This window comes from Lampetra planeri, chromosome 4, assembly GCF_965212315.1.
Source record: "Lampetra planeri chromosome 4, kcLamPlan1.2.h2, whole genome shotgun sequence".
In the NCBI taxonomy this organism is placed as follows: domain Eukaryota; kingdom Metazoa; phylum Chordata; class Hyperoartia; order Petromyzontiformes; family Petromyzontidae; genus Lampetra; species Lampetra planeri.
The window spans coordinates 22,606,466-22,621,617 of record NC_136110.1 but is presented as its reverse complement, the minus strand read 5'-3'; the positions used below and the strand labels follow the sequence as shown (position 1 = coordinate 22,621,617).

General features: G+C 47.7%; 1 protein-coding gene across 6 annotated transcripts in view; it reads right to left on the bottom strand.

Annotated features, from left to right (window-relative positions):
• LOC144717847 (extracellular sulfatase Sulf-1-like) overlaps positions 1-15,152 on the bottom strand; it is a 176,768-nt gene that overhangs the window by 156,263 nt on the left and 5,353 nt on the right. Inside the window, exon 1 of one of the 6 annotated variants that reach the window (XM_078593555.1) lies at positions 5,918-5,939. The exons of the other annotated variants lie outside the window; for them this stretch is intronic. The gene's annotated coding sequence lies outside the window, so the exon portion shown is untranslated. Of the gene's footprint in view, positions 1-5,917; positions 5,940-15,152 lie in introns of those variants that run through there. 6 annotated transcript variants of the gene reach the window in all.

Here is a 15,152-nt window from a genome sequence, read left to right as displayed (position 1 = left end):
ACCTATGCGTGCACGAGCATTGGAGATCGTCAGCTCATTGCGTTGTTGGTTTTCCCACTGCCAACTCGACATCTGTGAGAACACGTGACCGCGTCGCCTGTTTGAAGAACCCTACGTGGAGGCTGAGCGCATGGCATCGTTGAGCAAAGGGCCATCGGAGACGGGCACATTGTTTCAGCTATTAAACTAAGAGGCGACGAAGCCGCCAGGGAATAATGTTCAACTTAATGCCGCTCAAGCTTACGCAGAATGTCATTGTGCCGTGTTATTTCATTAATTCAGAGCACTCCAGCCAGATTCCTCTGTAATGCCAAGTGTTGTAACAAAGCAACGTAAGCTTCTCAAGAGACGAAGAAGAAGGGGGGGGGGGGAAATACTTTCTTTATGTAATGAACTGTTTTTCTTAAACAAAAAAAATATATAATAACTGTAATTATGGTAATCCTTGCTGGCTAACGATTTATTTTGGAGTTAAGTGGTGCAGCAGTTGAAGTTTTCATTAAGCAACTGAATGCATTTGGCAAGACGTTGGTCAACCTAGCCGACACCACATTTCAGCTTAATCTGTACCAGTGCATTTAAAGGCGGCACGCATTGCACAGAAAATACTCCGCCCACAAAAGATTCCTTTCCTTCTAAGCCTTCTTCCACCATCGCCATCAACAATACCGTTTTTTTCTCTTCTTCACGTGGCCTGCTTTGTTTTTGTGGGGCTGTTTGGCAGACGACACAATATAGCTGGGGGTCACAATATGCAGCAAAACACTTCGCGGGGACGCGGCATACCTGCTAGCGGAACGCTGGCACGAGGCCACGGAGCCGGGATCTCTCACGTCACCGACCAGTTCACACCAGTTGTGTGTGAAGGCATTTCGGTTTTTTGTCTGCTCATAGATTTGTCTGGGTGGCGCTATTATGGTTAGAATGGTCGTCTCACAATTACAAGGGTCCTGGACTAAAATCTTAGTTGCGGGGGGGAGGGAGTGGTGGTGGAAGAGGGTTGGAAAATTACAGGTAAAAATCACAAACCCTGAAAATTCTCTGCTCACACCAACGGCAGGCGGAGGTGGGGGGGAGCTCGATAAAACCCCTCTGGAGGGTATCTAGACGAGGTGGGGGGGTACTCGTACTTTACCCCACCTCACGCGACCCCGCTTGGTCGACGAACCGTGCCAGGAGATTGAACGGGAGACCTTCCGGATTGCGATGCCAGTTCGCTGGCCATTACACAACAGCGGTACGCCGCTGCCAATAATCATTTTGGGGTTAATAAAACATGCATACTTTCTTATTTTTTCGATGGGGAGACTGGGCCCCCACGATAGCGAGGTGGAATGTTCACAACTAACTCGGGACCACCAACAGAGAAAGACGAGCACGAGCCCACAATCACCGGAACAAGTTGGACACTTTGACCTCTTTTTTTTCTGTTACTGCCAAAAGTGTTCGGAACAAACTTTCCTTGCATTTTTTTTACACGAATTAATCCATGAGGAATATCAGAAAACCCATTCGCAGTCCTCTCCCTTAAACGCCACACACCCCCCCCCCCCTTTTTATAGGCGCATCTGCTTTGTGAATCAGGCACGGACACAATAGCAACATCAGAAACTGCGTCAACTGCACAGTGGATTCGTCAGCCGATGGGAGAGGGGCGTTTGCCTTGCCAGCTTCTGGGTCAAGTTCTCTTGTTTCTTAACCCAGAGGGTGATCGCGTGGAGTAGTCAGATACGCCCTTTGACACCCCGCCAAACAAGGAGGACCCCTTGCCTGCAGTGGTATCAATGCTGCAGCATACAACTCACCATTCTGCTTGTCAGATAAGTAATAATGAAATAACGATGTTACGTGTGTATGGAGGCGAACCACGTTCGATTCCCGCTCACGGCCACCAACACCAATGACGATTCTCAAATTGCTTGCTGGTGCAGTGTGTAAACATCGCCACTGGGGAGACAAAGGCGGCCAGGTATGGTGCTGGCCACCCACTGTCTCATGTACCATGCCGGGCCTTCATAGGTGCTACTCGCCAATGGCGCCGTGCAACCGAGAACACTTACACACGCGCACACACTCACACGTTTACCTGACCACTCAGCCCCACGGGAGTGCTGTGTGCTCACAAGAGGGGCGCACGCTCTCTCGGGCCATCATTCTCTCCGCACGAGCACTCTCTCCCTCCACGCCTCAATGCCCAGACTCTAATCCTCCTTCAATACGGACGAGGGTGGCGGGAAGGAGGTCACGTTCCTGGGGGGGGGGGGGGGTCGCTCACTCCGTGCAGGACTCCCGTTATATCCCAACGGGTCATCACAATACAAACCCGGCAGGCACGCTGGGCCGTTGGCAGTACGTGAGGGCCACAGCGCTGTCCGCATTGCCAGAGCCGGATTAACGCTGAGGCCTTATAGGGGCCTCAGAATTTAGAGGGATCCCAAAAATTATACATGTATTGCTTTGCAATTGATGAACTGCAATACTGTAACACCGTGGAAAAAATTGCTAAAAAGGTATTTTAAACACGGTACAGCAACACAAGCCTTTACCTTTTGAAGTTGTCTGATGATCTAATTTAAGCCCTGATGAAAAAGGGCCATCGCCAGAAATGTCGCTAATTATGGTTCCATTTCAACACAGGGCGTCATTGACGAATGCGTCGTTTATTTTCTTGATAACACCAGTTCTAATTAGAGAGTAGCAAACACCAATTGCTCATCACAGCCATTCCAGGACTCCAATTACACCACACATGGCCTTCGCTCCCTTCCTTCTGCCACATCCCAAAGGTGCTGCTGCATGGTATAAATCCATGCACGGTGGCGAAACGTTAACTACCTCGCCCGTTATGCAGGAGGTCGTGAGTTCGATTCCGACCCTGACGCCTGCTATATATTTGGAGTTTGCACGTTCTCCCCTTGGTCGTGTGGATTTTTCTTCGGGTCCTCCGGGTTTTCCCCTCCACATTTAGAATCAACGTGTTTTTACAGTAGTTGGCCTGCTATAAATTTCCACGTGATAAGCCACTTCGTTGAGCTATCATTTGTGGCCAGGTCACTTCTGAAAACAACATCTATATAGCTCAGTGGGCCTTATCTGTTAAAGTAACAAGTTAATAGCAGTTAGTTAGTAGCATAAACCCCTGCACGGTATAAACCCCTGCCGACCTGCGTACACCCTAAAAGCGAGTGCGCATTTCGAAACCGAGTTCCCACTCTCGCCAAATCCACCCATACGAGTTTAAAGCCCCGAGTGTGGAGTGCCACGTACGTGCAGCGTCGTCTCGCTGCTCAACACTTCAAGCAGTGTGCTGGGGCGAAGTGCGGGAGTTCTGGGTTCCAGTTATTGTCCATCAAGAACAATAACTCCTCCTAGGGTCACACCACCAAGAGGTCCAGCCCCCTCCTTCTGCAACCCCCCCCCCCAGCCTCGCAGCATCAAGAGGTGCGCGACCACGCTCGGCGGATCTATAATCCTGGGATTTAGCGCTGCTGTTCACTCACCCAACAGCGAAGAAATGAAGCGGTAATCTCTCATGTGCCTTCTCTCCTATAATCCCTGGATATGCTAAACTGTGTGCGCGCGCGTGTGTGTGTATGTGGCGCGCGCATACCATTGCACTGCAATCCCAACCACTTGGGTTGGATTCCCATTTACGGATTATTTCATTGGAAGGTGATATCGGAATGTATCGTGAGACTCCACGAGGCCAACTCAGTGTCTGGTGCCGCGTGCGAATAATGGCACTGGGGAGGGAAAGGCAGCCCTGCCGGGCGTGGTGCGCACGAAACCGACCCTTCGTGGGCCGTGCCTGCCTCGATAGGCGCTCGCCAACATTATGAAGTAGCATAAACCCCTGCACGGAAAGCTTGCGAGGACCAAACGAAATAATCTGTGTACCTTTTTGTTGACATTTGTATGCGCTCGCATTAAATACACGTACGCGTGCGAATATATATTTAGTTGCCCTGGAGTAGGCACAGGATCGGTTCAGATGATAGCCATAGCGGGGATAAAAAAGAATCAGCTGACCGGGTTCATAGCGCAGTGCATGGACCAGGCACAAGTCAAGCACATGCATAGGTGGCGGGTTGACATTGCGAGCACTCAAGTAGCCAGTGAAGGGTATATACAAACAAAGACAAAAGTTCCCCCGTGTAGCCTTAACAGACTGTTGGGGCAAGTGCTGTTAGCGACTCGCCCCTATGAAGGTTGGCAAGGCACGCAATTTCAGTGGGCGGCCAGCACCATTCCCGGCCGCCTTTGTCTCTCTACAGTGGCGATGTTTACTACACAATGCACCAGGTACTCATTTGATGGGTGTATACACACAGACACGCACGCACGCAAGTGTGCATCCATCATTCATCTCGAGTTGTAAGGTGCGCCACTCCGAAACGGTGGGTTTTAATCCTCGCTTTTTTTGTTTTAATAGGGACGGGAGGGCGGGAGGGGGTGAGAGGGCGGCGGGAGGGGAGGGGAGGGGGGGGGTCTGATCAATTGCTTTGTTCGGGCAAGGAGCACGTGCACTTGGCAACCTCCGAAGCCGCTCCCCCCCCCTCCCGGTTCTCGCTTCTTTGCTTGCGTCAGAGGTCGCAACCGGGTACCCGATACCCGTACCCTACCCGATACCCGGCTACCCGTACCCGGCCGGGTACGGGTAACCGTTTGCAACTCTAGTGCGGCCGGGTACGGGTACGGGTAGGCCGTGAGTCACTGGTGAGTAACCGTTTGTCACTCATTTCGGGTAGGGTACGGGTAGGGAACGGGTACCCGTACCCAGCCGGGTACGGGTACGGGCACCCATTTGCGACCCTGGTGCGGCCGGGTACGGGTAAGGAATCAAAACCCGTTTGCGACCTCTGGCTTGCGTGCAGCGCAGGCAGCAGCGGGGGCTACGGAGCGGGCGACAGCGTAACACCTCGGTGAACACGGCTCACTCGCTCACGCACTCACGCCGACACACACAGAGACCAAGGAACCCCCCCTCCCCCTGTACAGCCTCAATAGGCGGGAGGCAAGTGCTGTGATTGAGAGCACCTATTGAAGGGCAGTGTGGCGCGCGAGGTGGCGGCGCGGTCGGAGCCACGCATGTCCACCTTCGTCTCCCCCCCCCCCCCCAATGCCGATGTTCGGGCAGCGCGCCAGATCCGGTGCCGATATTTGCCACCGATGTCGGCCGTGGCTGCTCAGGTTCGTAAGGGTTCATACTACACCACCGCTCCGCACGCAACACACGTAAATAATGCATATACGCACGCACGCATACTCGTGTTAACACATACACAGATAAACAGGAATATAAGAACACATCGACTGCAAAGACAAAGATCTCCCATATAGCCTCAACAGACTGTTGGGGCTGTTAGTGAGTACCTATGAAAGCGGGAACGGCACACGAGGGGGTGGGTGGCCAGAGCCACGCTCCGCCGCCTTTGTCTCCCAAGTGGCGATGTTTGCACATCGCACCAGGTACTCATTTGAGGCTGAGTCGACCTAGGGCAGACCCAGGACCAGTTCAGATATTAACCGGTGTTGGCTTCGAGGAGGAATTGAACTCAGGTCGCCGGGTTCCATAGCACTTAGACTGCCACTCCGCCCGCAATACAAACTAAACAATTTTTATTTGACCAGGTAAGGCCCACTGAGCTGTATAGCTCTTTTTCAGAAGCGACCTGGCCACAAATGATACCTCAACGAAGTGGCTCATCGTGTGGAAATGTACAGCAGCCAAATTACTCCAAACGCGTGTGTATTATAAATATGGAGGGAGAAACCCAAGGACCCAGAGAAAAATCCACGCGACCATGCAAACTCAAAATATACAGGTCTTAGGGTCAGGATAGAATCCGTGCCCTCCTGTACACCAGCCGAGGTAGTTAACATCTCGTCATGCGCACGCACACACACACGCTCGCACCTGTAGGCATGGCGGTGACTGCACAGGCTTTCCCACCCAGCGTGGCCTTTGCAGCCCCACGGTGTGTTAACCCTGAGCACCCGCAGCTCCCCCGGGGAGCCGAGAGATTGAAGTGCGCCGAGGATAGGAAGCCCCCCCCACCCCCCCCGGTTTTAAAATTCTTCTGTACTTGGCACAAACTGTTTATTGTCATTACAGGTCAAACACGATTAGGAATGTGCCAAGGGAGGAAGCACAGATGCGAGAAAAAGCAAACGATGCAGATTGACCCGGACGCCGACTGGTACGGTTACAAAGTCTTCATACGCGGCATTCAGGAATAAATTACTAATATAAGCAGCCAAGAATGTGCGTGTGTCCCGCGCGTGACGTCATTCCACATGCCGCACCCCTCATTAATATTCATGAGCGGATGACGGACTCCACATGGGGCACCCTTCCCTCATTAATAATCATGAGCTGATGACGTCACTCGTGTGGACCCCACCCCCTCATCAATAATCATGAGCTGATGACGTCACTCGTGTGGACCCCACCCCCTCATTAATAATCATGAGCGGGTCATTATTTTCTATTTAATATTTCAGATTAACAGCAATATTCACTCGTCCTTGGACGGGCTATAGGCTAGTTGATGAATATTGTTGGTTATTCAAATATGGTTTGCCTGAGCCCGTTTTGGACCATCTTAATAATGGCAATGATGTACATGTGAGATGGCACATTATACATGCTGGGGCATTTCAGTGCGCTTTACATCTCATCTGAAACATTTGAAAGGGCACCCCCAGCGAAAGCTGTCCCTGTGCAGCACAATGTGACTCGGCACCTGGCCTCCGAACGGGCATTCGTCTGCCAGTAAGGGGGGGGGGGGTGAGTGCTTGGTATTATCCCAATTGAGTAAATTGTGGGTAACTTTCGATTTTGGCAAAAATTTGGACGCCGACTCTGGCACACGATGGGCCTACTCTTGCGAGGGGATAATTCACGTCCGCTGTTGAAGCAGACGGCGAGTAACGTCACGGTCAATGCGCCCAAAGTAATAACCAGGGCGGCCGCTGGATTTTAACCGTGAACCTCCACAACAAGCGGCGAACACTCTACCAGTGGGTAGCTTCAGTGAACCTACCACTTTGTGTGCAGGTGCTGGGGGTATCGTTGTATCGCATGGCCGTGTTAAGAAACGATCACGAATGAAGGCATTACGTTTCAAATGGAATAAGAACGGAGTGATAGCGCAGGAATGGAACGTGCCCAATAGGACGCCCACCAAAGAGATGGAGTAACAGTGGAGAGACGTTAACTTCCTCGCCTGGTATGCAGGAGGTCGTGGGTTCAATCCCGACCCTGACCCCTGCTGTATATTTGGAGTTTGCGTGTTATCTCTCCCCGTGGCCATTTGGATTTTTCACCAGGTCCTCCGATTTTCCCGCTCCACATTTAGAATCGACGTGCGTTCAGAGTATTCGGCTGCTTTAAATTTCCACACGATGATAAGCAACTTCGTTGAGTTATCATGTGTGGCCAGGTCACTTCTAGAATAAAGAACAGCTATATAGCTCAGTGGGGCTATTCTTTGTAAAATTAAAAAAACATTGCTTAGTTTTAGGAAGAGAAGGCCAAACACCTTCTGGAGGCCAACCCATTCAGAGCTCACACTGGTGGAGTTCCTTCCACGGGCAGCGGCGACTTGCAAGCAAGCGCAGGGCTGCCCCTTTGCCTCGACCACCTTCCACAAACATTTCAAGCCCAGGTTCGGCATGTGATGGGAAGGAAAAAAAAAAGTTAAATTAGTTGACACAAAACCTTTTAATTAAATGTATTACATGTCCACACTGGTCATGTGGCTTCGCGATTCATTCTCCCGGCCACAATTTTTACATTGCCCCGAGCAAGCCAGACCTTTGAATGTTAGCCCTGTGTTATGGAAACAAAACAGACATATTGATTCATGCAAACTCTTTTTTTTATATTCCTCTCTTGGGCGTTTAAATCGAAGTGGCAACGCAGAAAGAAACGTAGGCAGAGTTGTTACGAGCATTAGCGGGTAACAACGTGGTTTGCCCAAAAAAAAAACAGCGATCCTTTGGCCGTGCAGCTAATCAAAAACACGTGCTGCTTATTTATTTGAATGAGGACGTAATGTTTTATGCGTGTGCAAAATAAAGTTTTTTTTCCCAAAAAATCTGATGTCCTCAATTAATAATGATAATATGCTCAGAGCCGTGTGCGGAGAAACATACGATTCATGGCGGGAGGTAGCGTTGAGAATTTAAGGAGGAATATTCTTGATCATGAATTAATTGTAACTTCATTAAATATAACGCAAAGTATTTGCTTGTTCCTGATAGTCCCCAGACATATAAATAAGGCACCCAGAATAGAGAAGCATGCATGTCATAGAAGAGAAAACGACCTTGCAGACCCATGAAATATCTACAATGCATAAGCATAGCAACTGCAATGTTTAAACATCCACAGTATTAAACATGGTATCGTATAAACATTTAATTGTCTTCAGAATTACTATGAATCTGTAGGATAAAGCGCCTGGTTAAATCACAAATCACCCTACTTCCATCTCTTTTGCAAATGTGACTGCTGTATCCAGCACCGAGCTTCTGCTTCAGGATATTTTTTGTTTTATCACACCAGGAGTTTGCCTGTTGTGTGCAGGATTTGGGCTGCAAGGTGACCATTAGGTGTCAGTCCTGAGTGTTGCTAACCCTCTTGTATGTACGGGTGCTCCCCTCCAGTGTCGTCCCACAAGCCAACACACATTTAACCGACCAAACATCGCAATGCAGAAGAGTATAGTCTCTCACCGAGGCTTTTATGGGTAAATAATTAACATAACTACAACAGCAAAAACATTATTTCAAACAAAAATGTATCTTATGAAAGTGTGTGCCATTTTTATTACGTGCAAAAAATTATTGTTTTTTTTTACAAATGTATTTATTGTAGTCTTGCTGCGTGCACTACAAAGCTACGATAATTTGCCACGTAAAAACGCTATTCTGCTTAAAATGCCATTGCTGTACGTTACTGCAAATGCCCACTGACTACTGTTGACTTTCGACTTTGTGCGCCACACCAAGGGGCGTACGATTAGCACGGTTGGTTACGTGCGGTGCAAAATGAGTTCAACATACATACGTAATCACTGTAGGCTTTGCACGCCACACACAGCCGTTTATTCCCTGTACCCTCGCTGTGGTTCTGGGCACGAATGAGACGAGCCAGGTTCACGGTCTGGATTATGACTTCATTTTTTTTGGCTGCTCTGTAACCACGGCGAGCTTACTTGCGCACGTAATAAATCCCACGTAGATTACGGTGCGATTTAAACGTTGAAGAAATAAGCACTGGCTTGAGAAAACATTGCGAATCTACAAACGGAGGCAAGTTATGGAAAATGGTCAAACGTATACGTACATACAATACTGTACACAGGGACAACGTGAATTTGTAACTGCTGGGAATGACTTGCCTTACTTTATTTGGCTATGATTAATTCACCCTGAATGTGCCCTTCTAAACAGATTTCAGACGCCGAGTCATGCTAAGCCTGGTTAGCACTACGACGAGGGGCTGCCTGGAAATGCCACGAGGTGTTGTAGGCTTGGACCAGATTTTGGCAGTACAGCAACACTGAATCCATCTGTATGGAGTTGTTCGTGTTATCCCATCACGTGTGGAGTTTCTCCATGTGCTTTGGTTTCCTTCCACATGCCAAACAGATCGAAGGGTTTATTTATTTATTATTATCGTTTGTGTATTAAATATGCACACCACAAGAGCCTTAGATGAGGATACTGCCTCGTTATGTTTTGCAAATTAAATGTTTGAGTACTTTTGCAAGTGGGAAAGCCACCCGTAAGAGAAGATGACACAAACTCTAAACATATCAGTCGGAAAGCCTACTTGCTGTACCACCTCCGATCTCAATGTCTGCATGCGAATGTTGCATGCACATGATCTATCAGTGATCGACTAAGCCAAGGCCGTACCACCCTGTCCAATATCTGTCAACCTAACATTGTGGTTTTCAACAACTCGCGTTCGTCAATACCACTTCCTCAAAAGATATGATAGGGGACGTTTCGGCCAATGTCCCTTCTTCATAGCGATGGCCCTTCATTGACCGATCTTCATAGCAAAAATAGCCATCACCGATTATCAAACAAATTTTTTTTAGACCCAGTGTTCATAACCAACGCGTTGAGTCCTGCTGCCTACGCTTGTGCACTGCTGCAAACGCACGGTCGTGATTATTGTTGTTGTTGGTTAACTATCATTATCAAGCCGGGTGCATGGGAGGTCAAACCAACGTCACTATTTGCTAAATTATAAACTTAACGTGCTGCGCAATAGGGGAAACACACGAAGGCAATTTAAGAGGGCTTTGTCACAGTAAATCGCCAAGTTCATGTCTTCATATGCACATAGCCAGCTTTAATGTTGCAAAACCCTGAAGTGGTTGGTGTCTCTTACTAGCCCAAAGTGCTGCAGAAAAACTATATATAAACTGTGTACTGCAGAGCACAGTGCATATCAAAGTGAGCATTCATATCATAAATGTCAACACAGGAAAATCGGGGCCCTAGACGGAGACACGTAAAATGTATCTTGGTGTACCATCTGTAAATTTAAATACATTATAAAAGGAAGTGGTGACAATGATAAGACTATGGATTCAGACTTGGTCGTAGGTTAAGAATACTGTGTCAACTTGTGCCCGCAACTTTTTACAATAGGACGTTGATTCACTTGGGCAGATACGGGGGAAAGGAAATGAGATTACTTTTTGTAAGATTACTCAAGGTTTGAGAAAGATACAACAAAATCTTACAATCATGCAGAGATTCGATGAGCTGAGTCTGTACACAGAGAACAGAGGGGGTCTTTGATAGGCAACAAAATAGGTCTTTAAAAACCATGAAAGAGACAGATAATATCAAGTGGAAAAACCATTTGACAATGAGCTTTCTATAAATAATCACAACAGGAACTCAGAGCAAGATATTTAAGAACAAGAGAATAATGAACTTCAGGAAACTATGTTTTAAAATATGTATTTTTCTGAGTCATGCTACGGTGTGTTCAGCGTACAAAGCGCTCGATGTCCGAGCGATGATGTCAAGTAATTCTGAAGGAGTGACGGTAATTTAGGCCATTTTTGTAAGATTTTAAGATTTTCCGTTTACCCAACATGACCCATATGACTCAAAATGTAACCGCCTCTATGGGGAGGGTTTCCACGCAACTATTAGATCTTTCAACAAACTTCGAGACAAGAAGGCTCATCTGATCGAGTCGCTCACTTTTCTGAACAGATACCTTTACACTAATAACTCATTACCTTAGCAGCGCTTGTGTTGCGATCGAAACGTTGTGATATTGTTATTTTTTTAAATTATTATTTGATCCATCTACGTGGCTTTACCGAAAGACCCGAGAATAAGAATATGACCCATATGAACCTCACTCATCAGCAATGCTGATGCAGACGTATTGGTGCATGCCCCAAACACATTTACTGTAAATATTAACTTGTGCGAGGTGACGAGATGCTTCAACAATATAAATCTTGGCTCCATTCCAAGCGGAGGGTAATTTTATTCCCAAAAGTGACATCTGACATGTTCCTGGATCCTCTCACCCTCAACCAATCCGCAATGACTTGTGTGGTGAAATATGGTCAAAGAAACGCCATATAATCGACAGGGGATGTGAAGAACTTCATTCAACACCAGCGAAGTTCGCTGTGGTCTGGGATCCAACTTTGATTTTCCGGGTTCGCAAGTGCAATGGACCATCGCCCGATACGGAAATGTTGTAATCTCCATTCAACGTTTAAATTTCTGCTCTAAAAGTCAAACACATAAGTTGTGTGGTGGAGTTGAAGCGGTTTCAGGTGGTACAGACTTCCCTGGTGTACCCTGTCAGGCATACCATGAGATACTACTAATTGAAATTGTTCAGCAAGTAGCAACTCATTAATTACATGGCCTTCAAAAGGCAATGTGTGATTGTGCTTCTTGTAAAACCTGTATTCGGGTACGCTCAACGCATAAAGGCAGGGCTTGAACGGTGTATTGGGTGTTGTTCATACTTTTGGTCGAGTCTTTTAGAAAATCAACGTTGTTATGACATTCCCATGAATATCAGTCAAACGTTAATACGTACGCCAAACTTACACGTTCACGTGTATCCCCGTTCAAATACATCGCAGGTAAAAATAACAGTTACGTAAAAAGAAGACACACGCAACCACACTGCTCAGCGTTTACAATGAGCAGTGGAGGAGTTTGTTACGGGATCAGCAAAAATATTGATTTGTACATTGGGCGTACACTCGGGCTGAGCAATTAATCGATTTCAAATCGAAATCACAATTTGAAACAATGCGATTAGCAAATCGCAAAGGCTGCGATTCTTTTGAGATTTGAAAAGTCCAATTACTTTCTTATTGGAATTGTTTTATCTTTTATTATTATAACTTTATTTAATTAACTTAACAATTGCTATACGTTTGATTGTTCTATTTCAAATGTTTTTTTTTTATAAATACATGTTGGAAGCAATTAATATCTTTAAAGTTATCATCCTTGCATTAGAATATATAACGTTCTAGGACACGTTCTACTGCGAGTAGTCTCAATGGGAACGACGGAGATGCACTTGAGACACGCGCCGCAACAAGCGACTGCGACCGTAAGACACACACAAAGACAAAGATCCCCGTGTAGCCTGCAACGGACTCTTGGGGCAAGTGCTGTTAGCGAGCCCCTACGAAGGGCGGAACGGCACACGAGGGGGGGGTGGGTGGCCAGCACCACGCCGGCCGCCTTTGTCTCCCCAGTGGCGATGTTTTTACCACACCGCACCAGGTACTCATTTCCGGCTGAGTCGACCAGGGGAGGCCCAGAGTACCGGTTTCAGATAATCGTCACCGGGGTTTGGCCGTGAGCGGGAATCGAACTCGAGTTGCTAGGTTCGTAGCGCAGCGCGCTAACCACTACACTACCGCACACACAGGTAGACACAGACACACACACAGATAGACACAGACACACACACAGGTAGACACACACACACACACAGGTAGACACACACACACACACAGGTAGACACACACACACACAGGTAGACACAGACACACACACAGGTAGACACAGACACACACACAGGTAGACACACACACACAGATAGACACAGACACACACACAGGTAGACACACACAGACACACAGGTAGACACACACACACAGATAGACACAGGCACACACACAGGTAGACACACACACAGGTAGACACACACACAGGTAGACACACACACAGGTAGACACAGACACACACACAGATAGACACACACACACAGGTAGACACAGGCACACACACAGGTAGACACAGGCACGCACACACAGATAGACACAGACACACACACAGATAGACACAGGCACACACACAGGTAGACACAGGCACACACACAGGTAGACACAGGCACACACACAGATAGACACAGACACACACACACAGGTAGACACACACAGACACACAGGTAGACACACACACACACAAAACACGACGACGCTGCGCTCGTTGGGGGGCCCTTTCATTGTATGGCCGCCACAACAACAACAAAAAGACCCCCAAGGTAAATGGCGAGGGGCTTCGCACCGTGTGGCAGAGTGCCGAACAAAGAGGCCCCCCCGCACCCCCCCTGCACCCCCCCCCCCCCCACGGCGACAGCTTGTGAATGTATAAAATCACTGCCGCTCAAGAGCCAACGTCGTACTCGTGTTGGGTGGTGGTGGGGACGTCTGCATAGGCGGGTTCCCTGTGTACGCAGTAGGGCGGTTTTGTTGCGACTGGCATACATTCAGGAGCACAACACTGTGGGTTAAAGTGGCACTTTGTATTCTCCGTTTGTCCATTGCCCTTCAGAAGTTATTAAACTCATTGGACGCAATTACGTGAAGACACGTCAAAGTAAGCTGCATGCAAATCGACGCACATACAACCACTGCTAAGGTTTAAATTGTTGTGTAAAAAGTCATGCACGTTGAGCTACTACAGTGGACGCCGCTGTGTTTGTTTTTAATTAGCGGCACGATTGATCGCCTTCGCGTTTTTAGATAAAAAGGCAATGCAATACATTTAATGACACGACACTTGGGCTTGGATTGCTCTCAAGATCAACTTCCCCCGCCTTCGTTTACTCAACCGCGAGTCATCGTGCATGCTTCTGTGACAACTTTGAACGCGTGACATTTATGTAAAAAAATGGTTCAAGCGTTAAACTACTGCCAAAAAAAAGATTAATACGAGACACACACACATTCTTTATTCATGAGACAATTGTGAATGTAGCGAACATTTTAAAACGCCGCCTTCACCTGATGATGTGTATGATGTTGAACTTCTTTCCCAACATACGTAGCCAACCGTGAAAACCGGAAGGTGCAATCGGGGGTAAACCTAGACGTGATTACACTTCCCATTTAGAAGTTATTCCATTTATCGAACGCAATTGTATATATAACGTGGAAAAAATGCAAGTGAACATCATAGTCCATTGTCGCCTTATTCATCAGCAGATTTTGAACGGGGTAACGGAATGCGCACGGGGAGCATCCCATTCGCAATGACATGACTCCCTCCCCCCCACATCATACATTGAAAATGCTGCGTATGTAAACTGTTGCGCGTGTGTGTATATATATGAAGATAATTACGTTCTTTAGAATTTACCAAGCGCGTCTCTGCCGCACTAAAACACTGCGGCGGTCCTGAAAAAGAGTCTACCGAGGACCTGGGAGTGCCCATAAACGCGTCGCCCGATGCACGATCTGTCGACGACATATTTGTCTGCTGAGCACATTGTCTGCAAGCAGTATCGACTGTCCTTGCTGTGCACACATTAAAACAAAATATGCCCCTGATACGTACAGATCGTGGTATACCTCACTGACAAATCACAATTAAACCCCCCCCCGCACTCGTATAATAAAAGCTGCAGAACTCGAGATTCGACTAAAACGTGGACCGTTGGGCATCACCTGTCACCTGAGAGGCATTTTCAAGCGCATCCGTTGCGCGTCAGTGGGAAAAGTGCACAATTGTCGAAGTGTTCCGAATATTAGAGGTCTCTGCAAATGCCAAGGGTAACGTAGCATCAGATTGCTGGAGTTTAACTCGTAGATCCCCATAGTCATCGAACCAAAGGG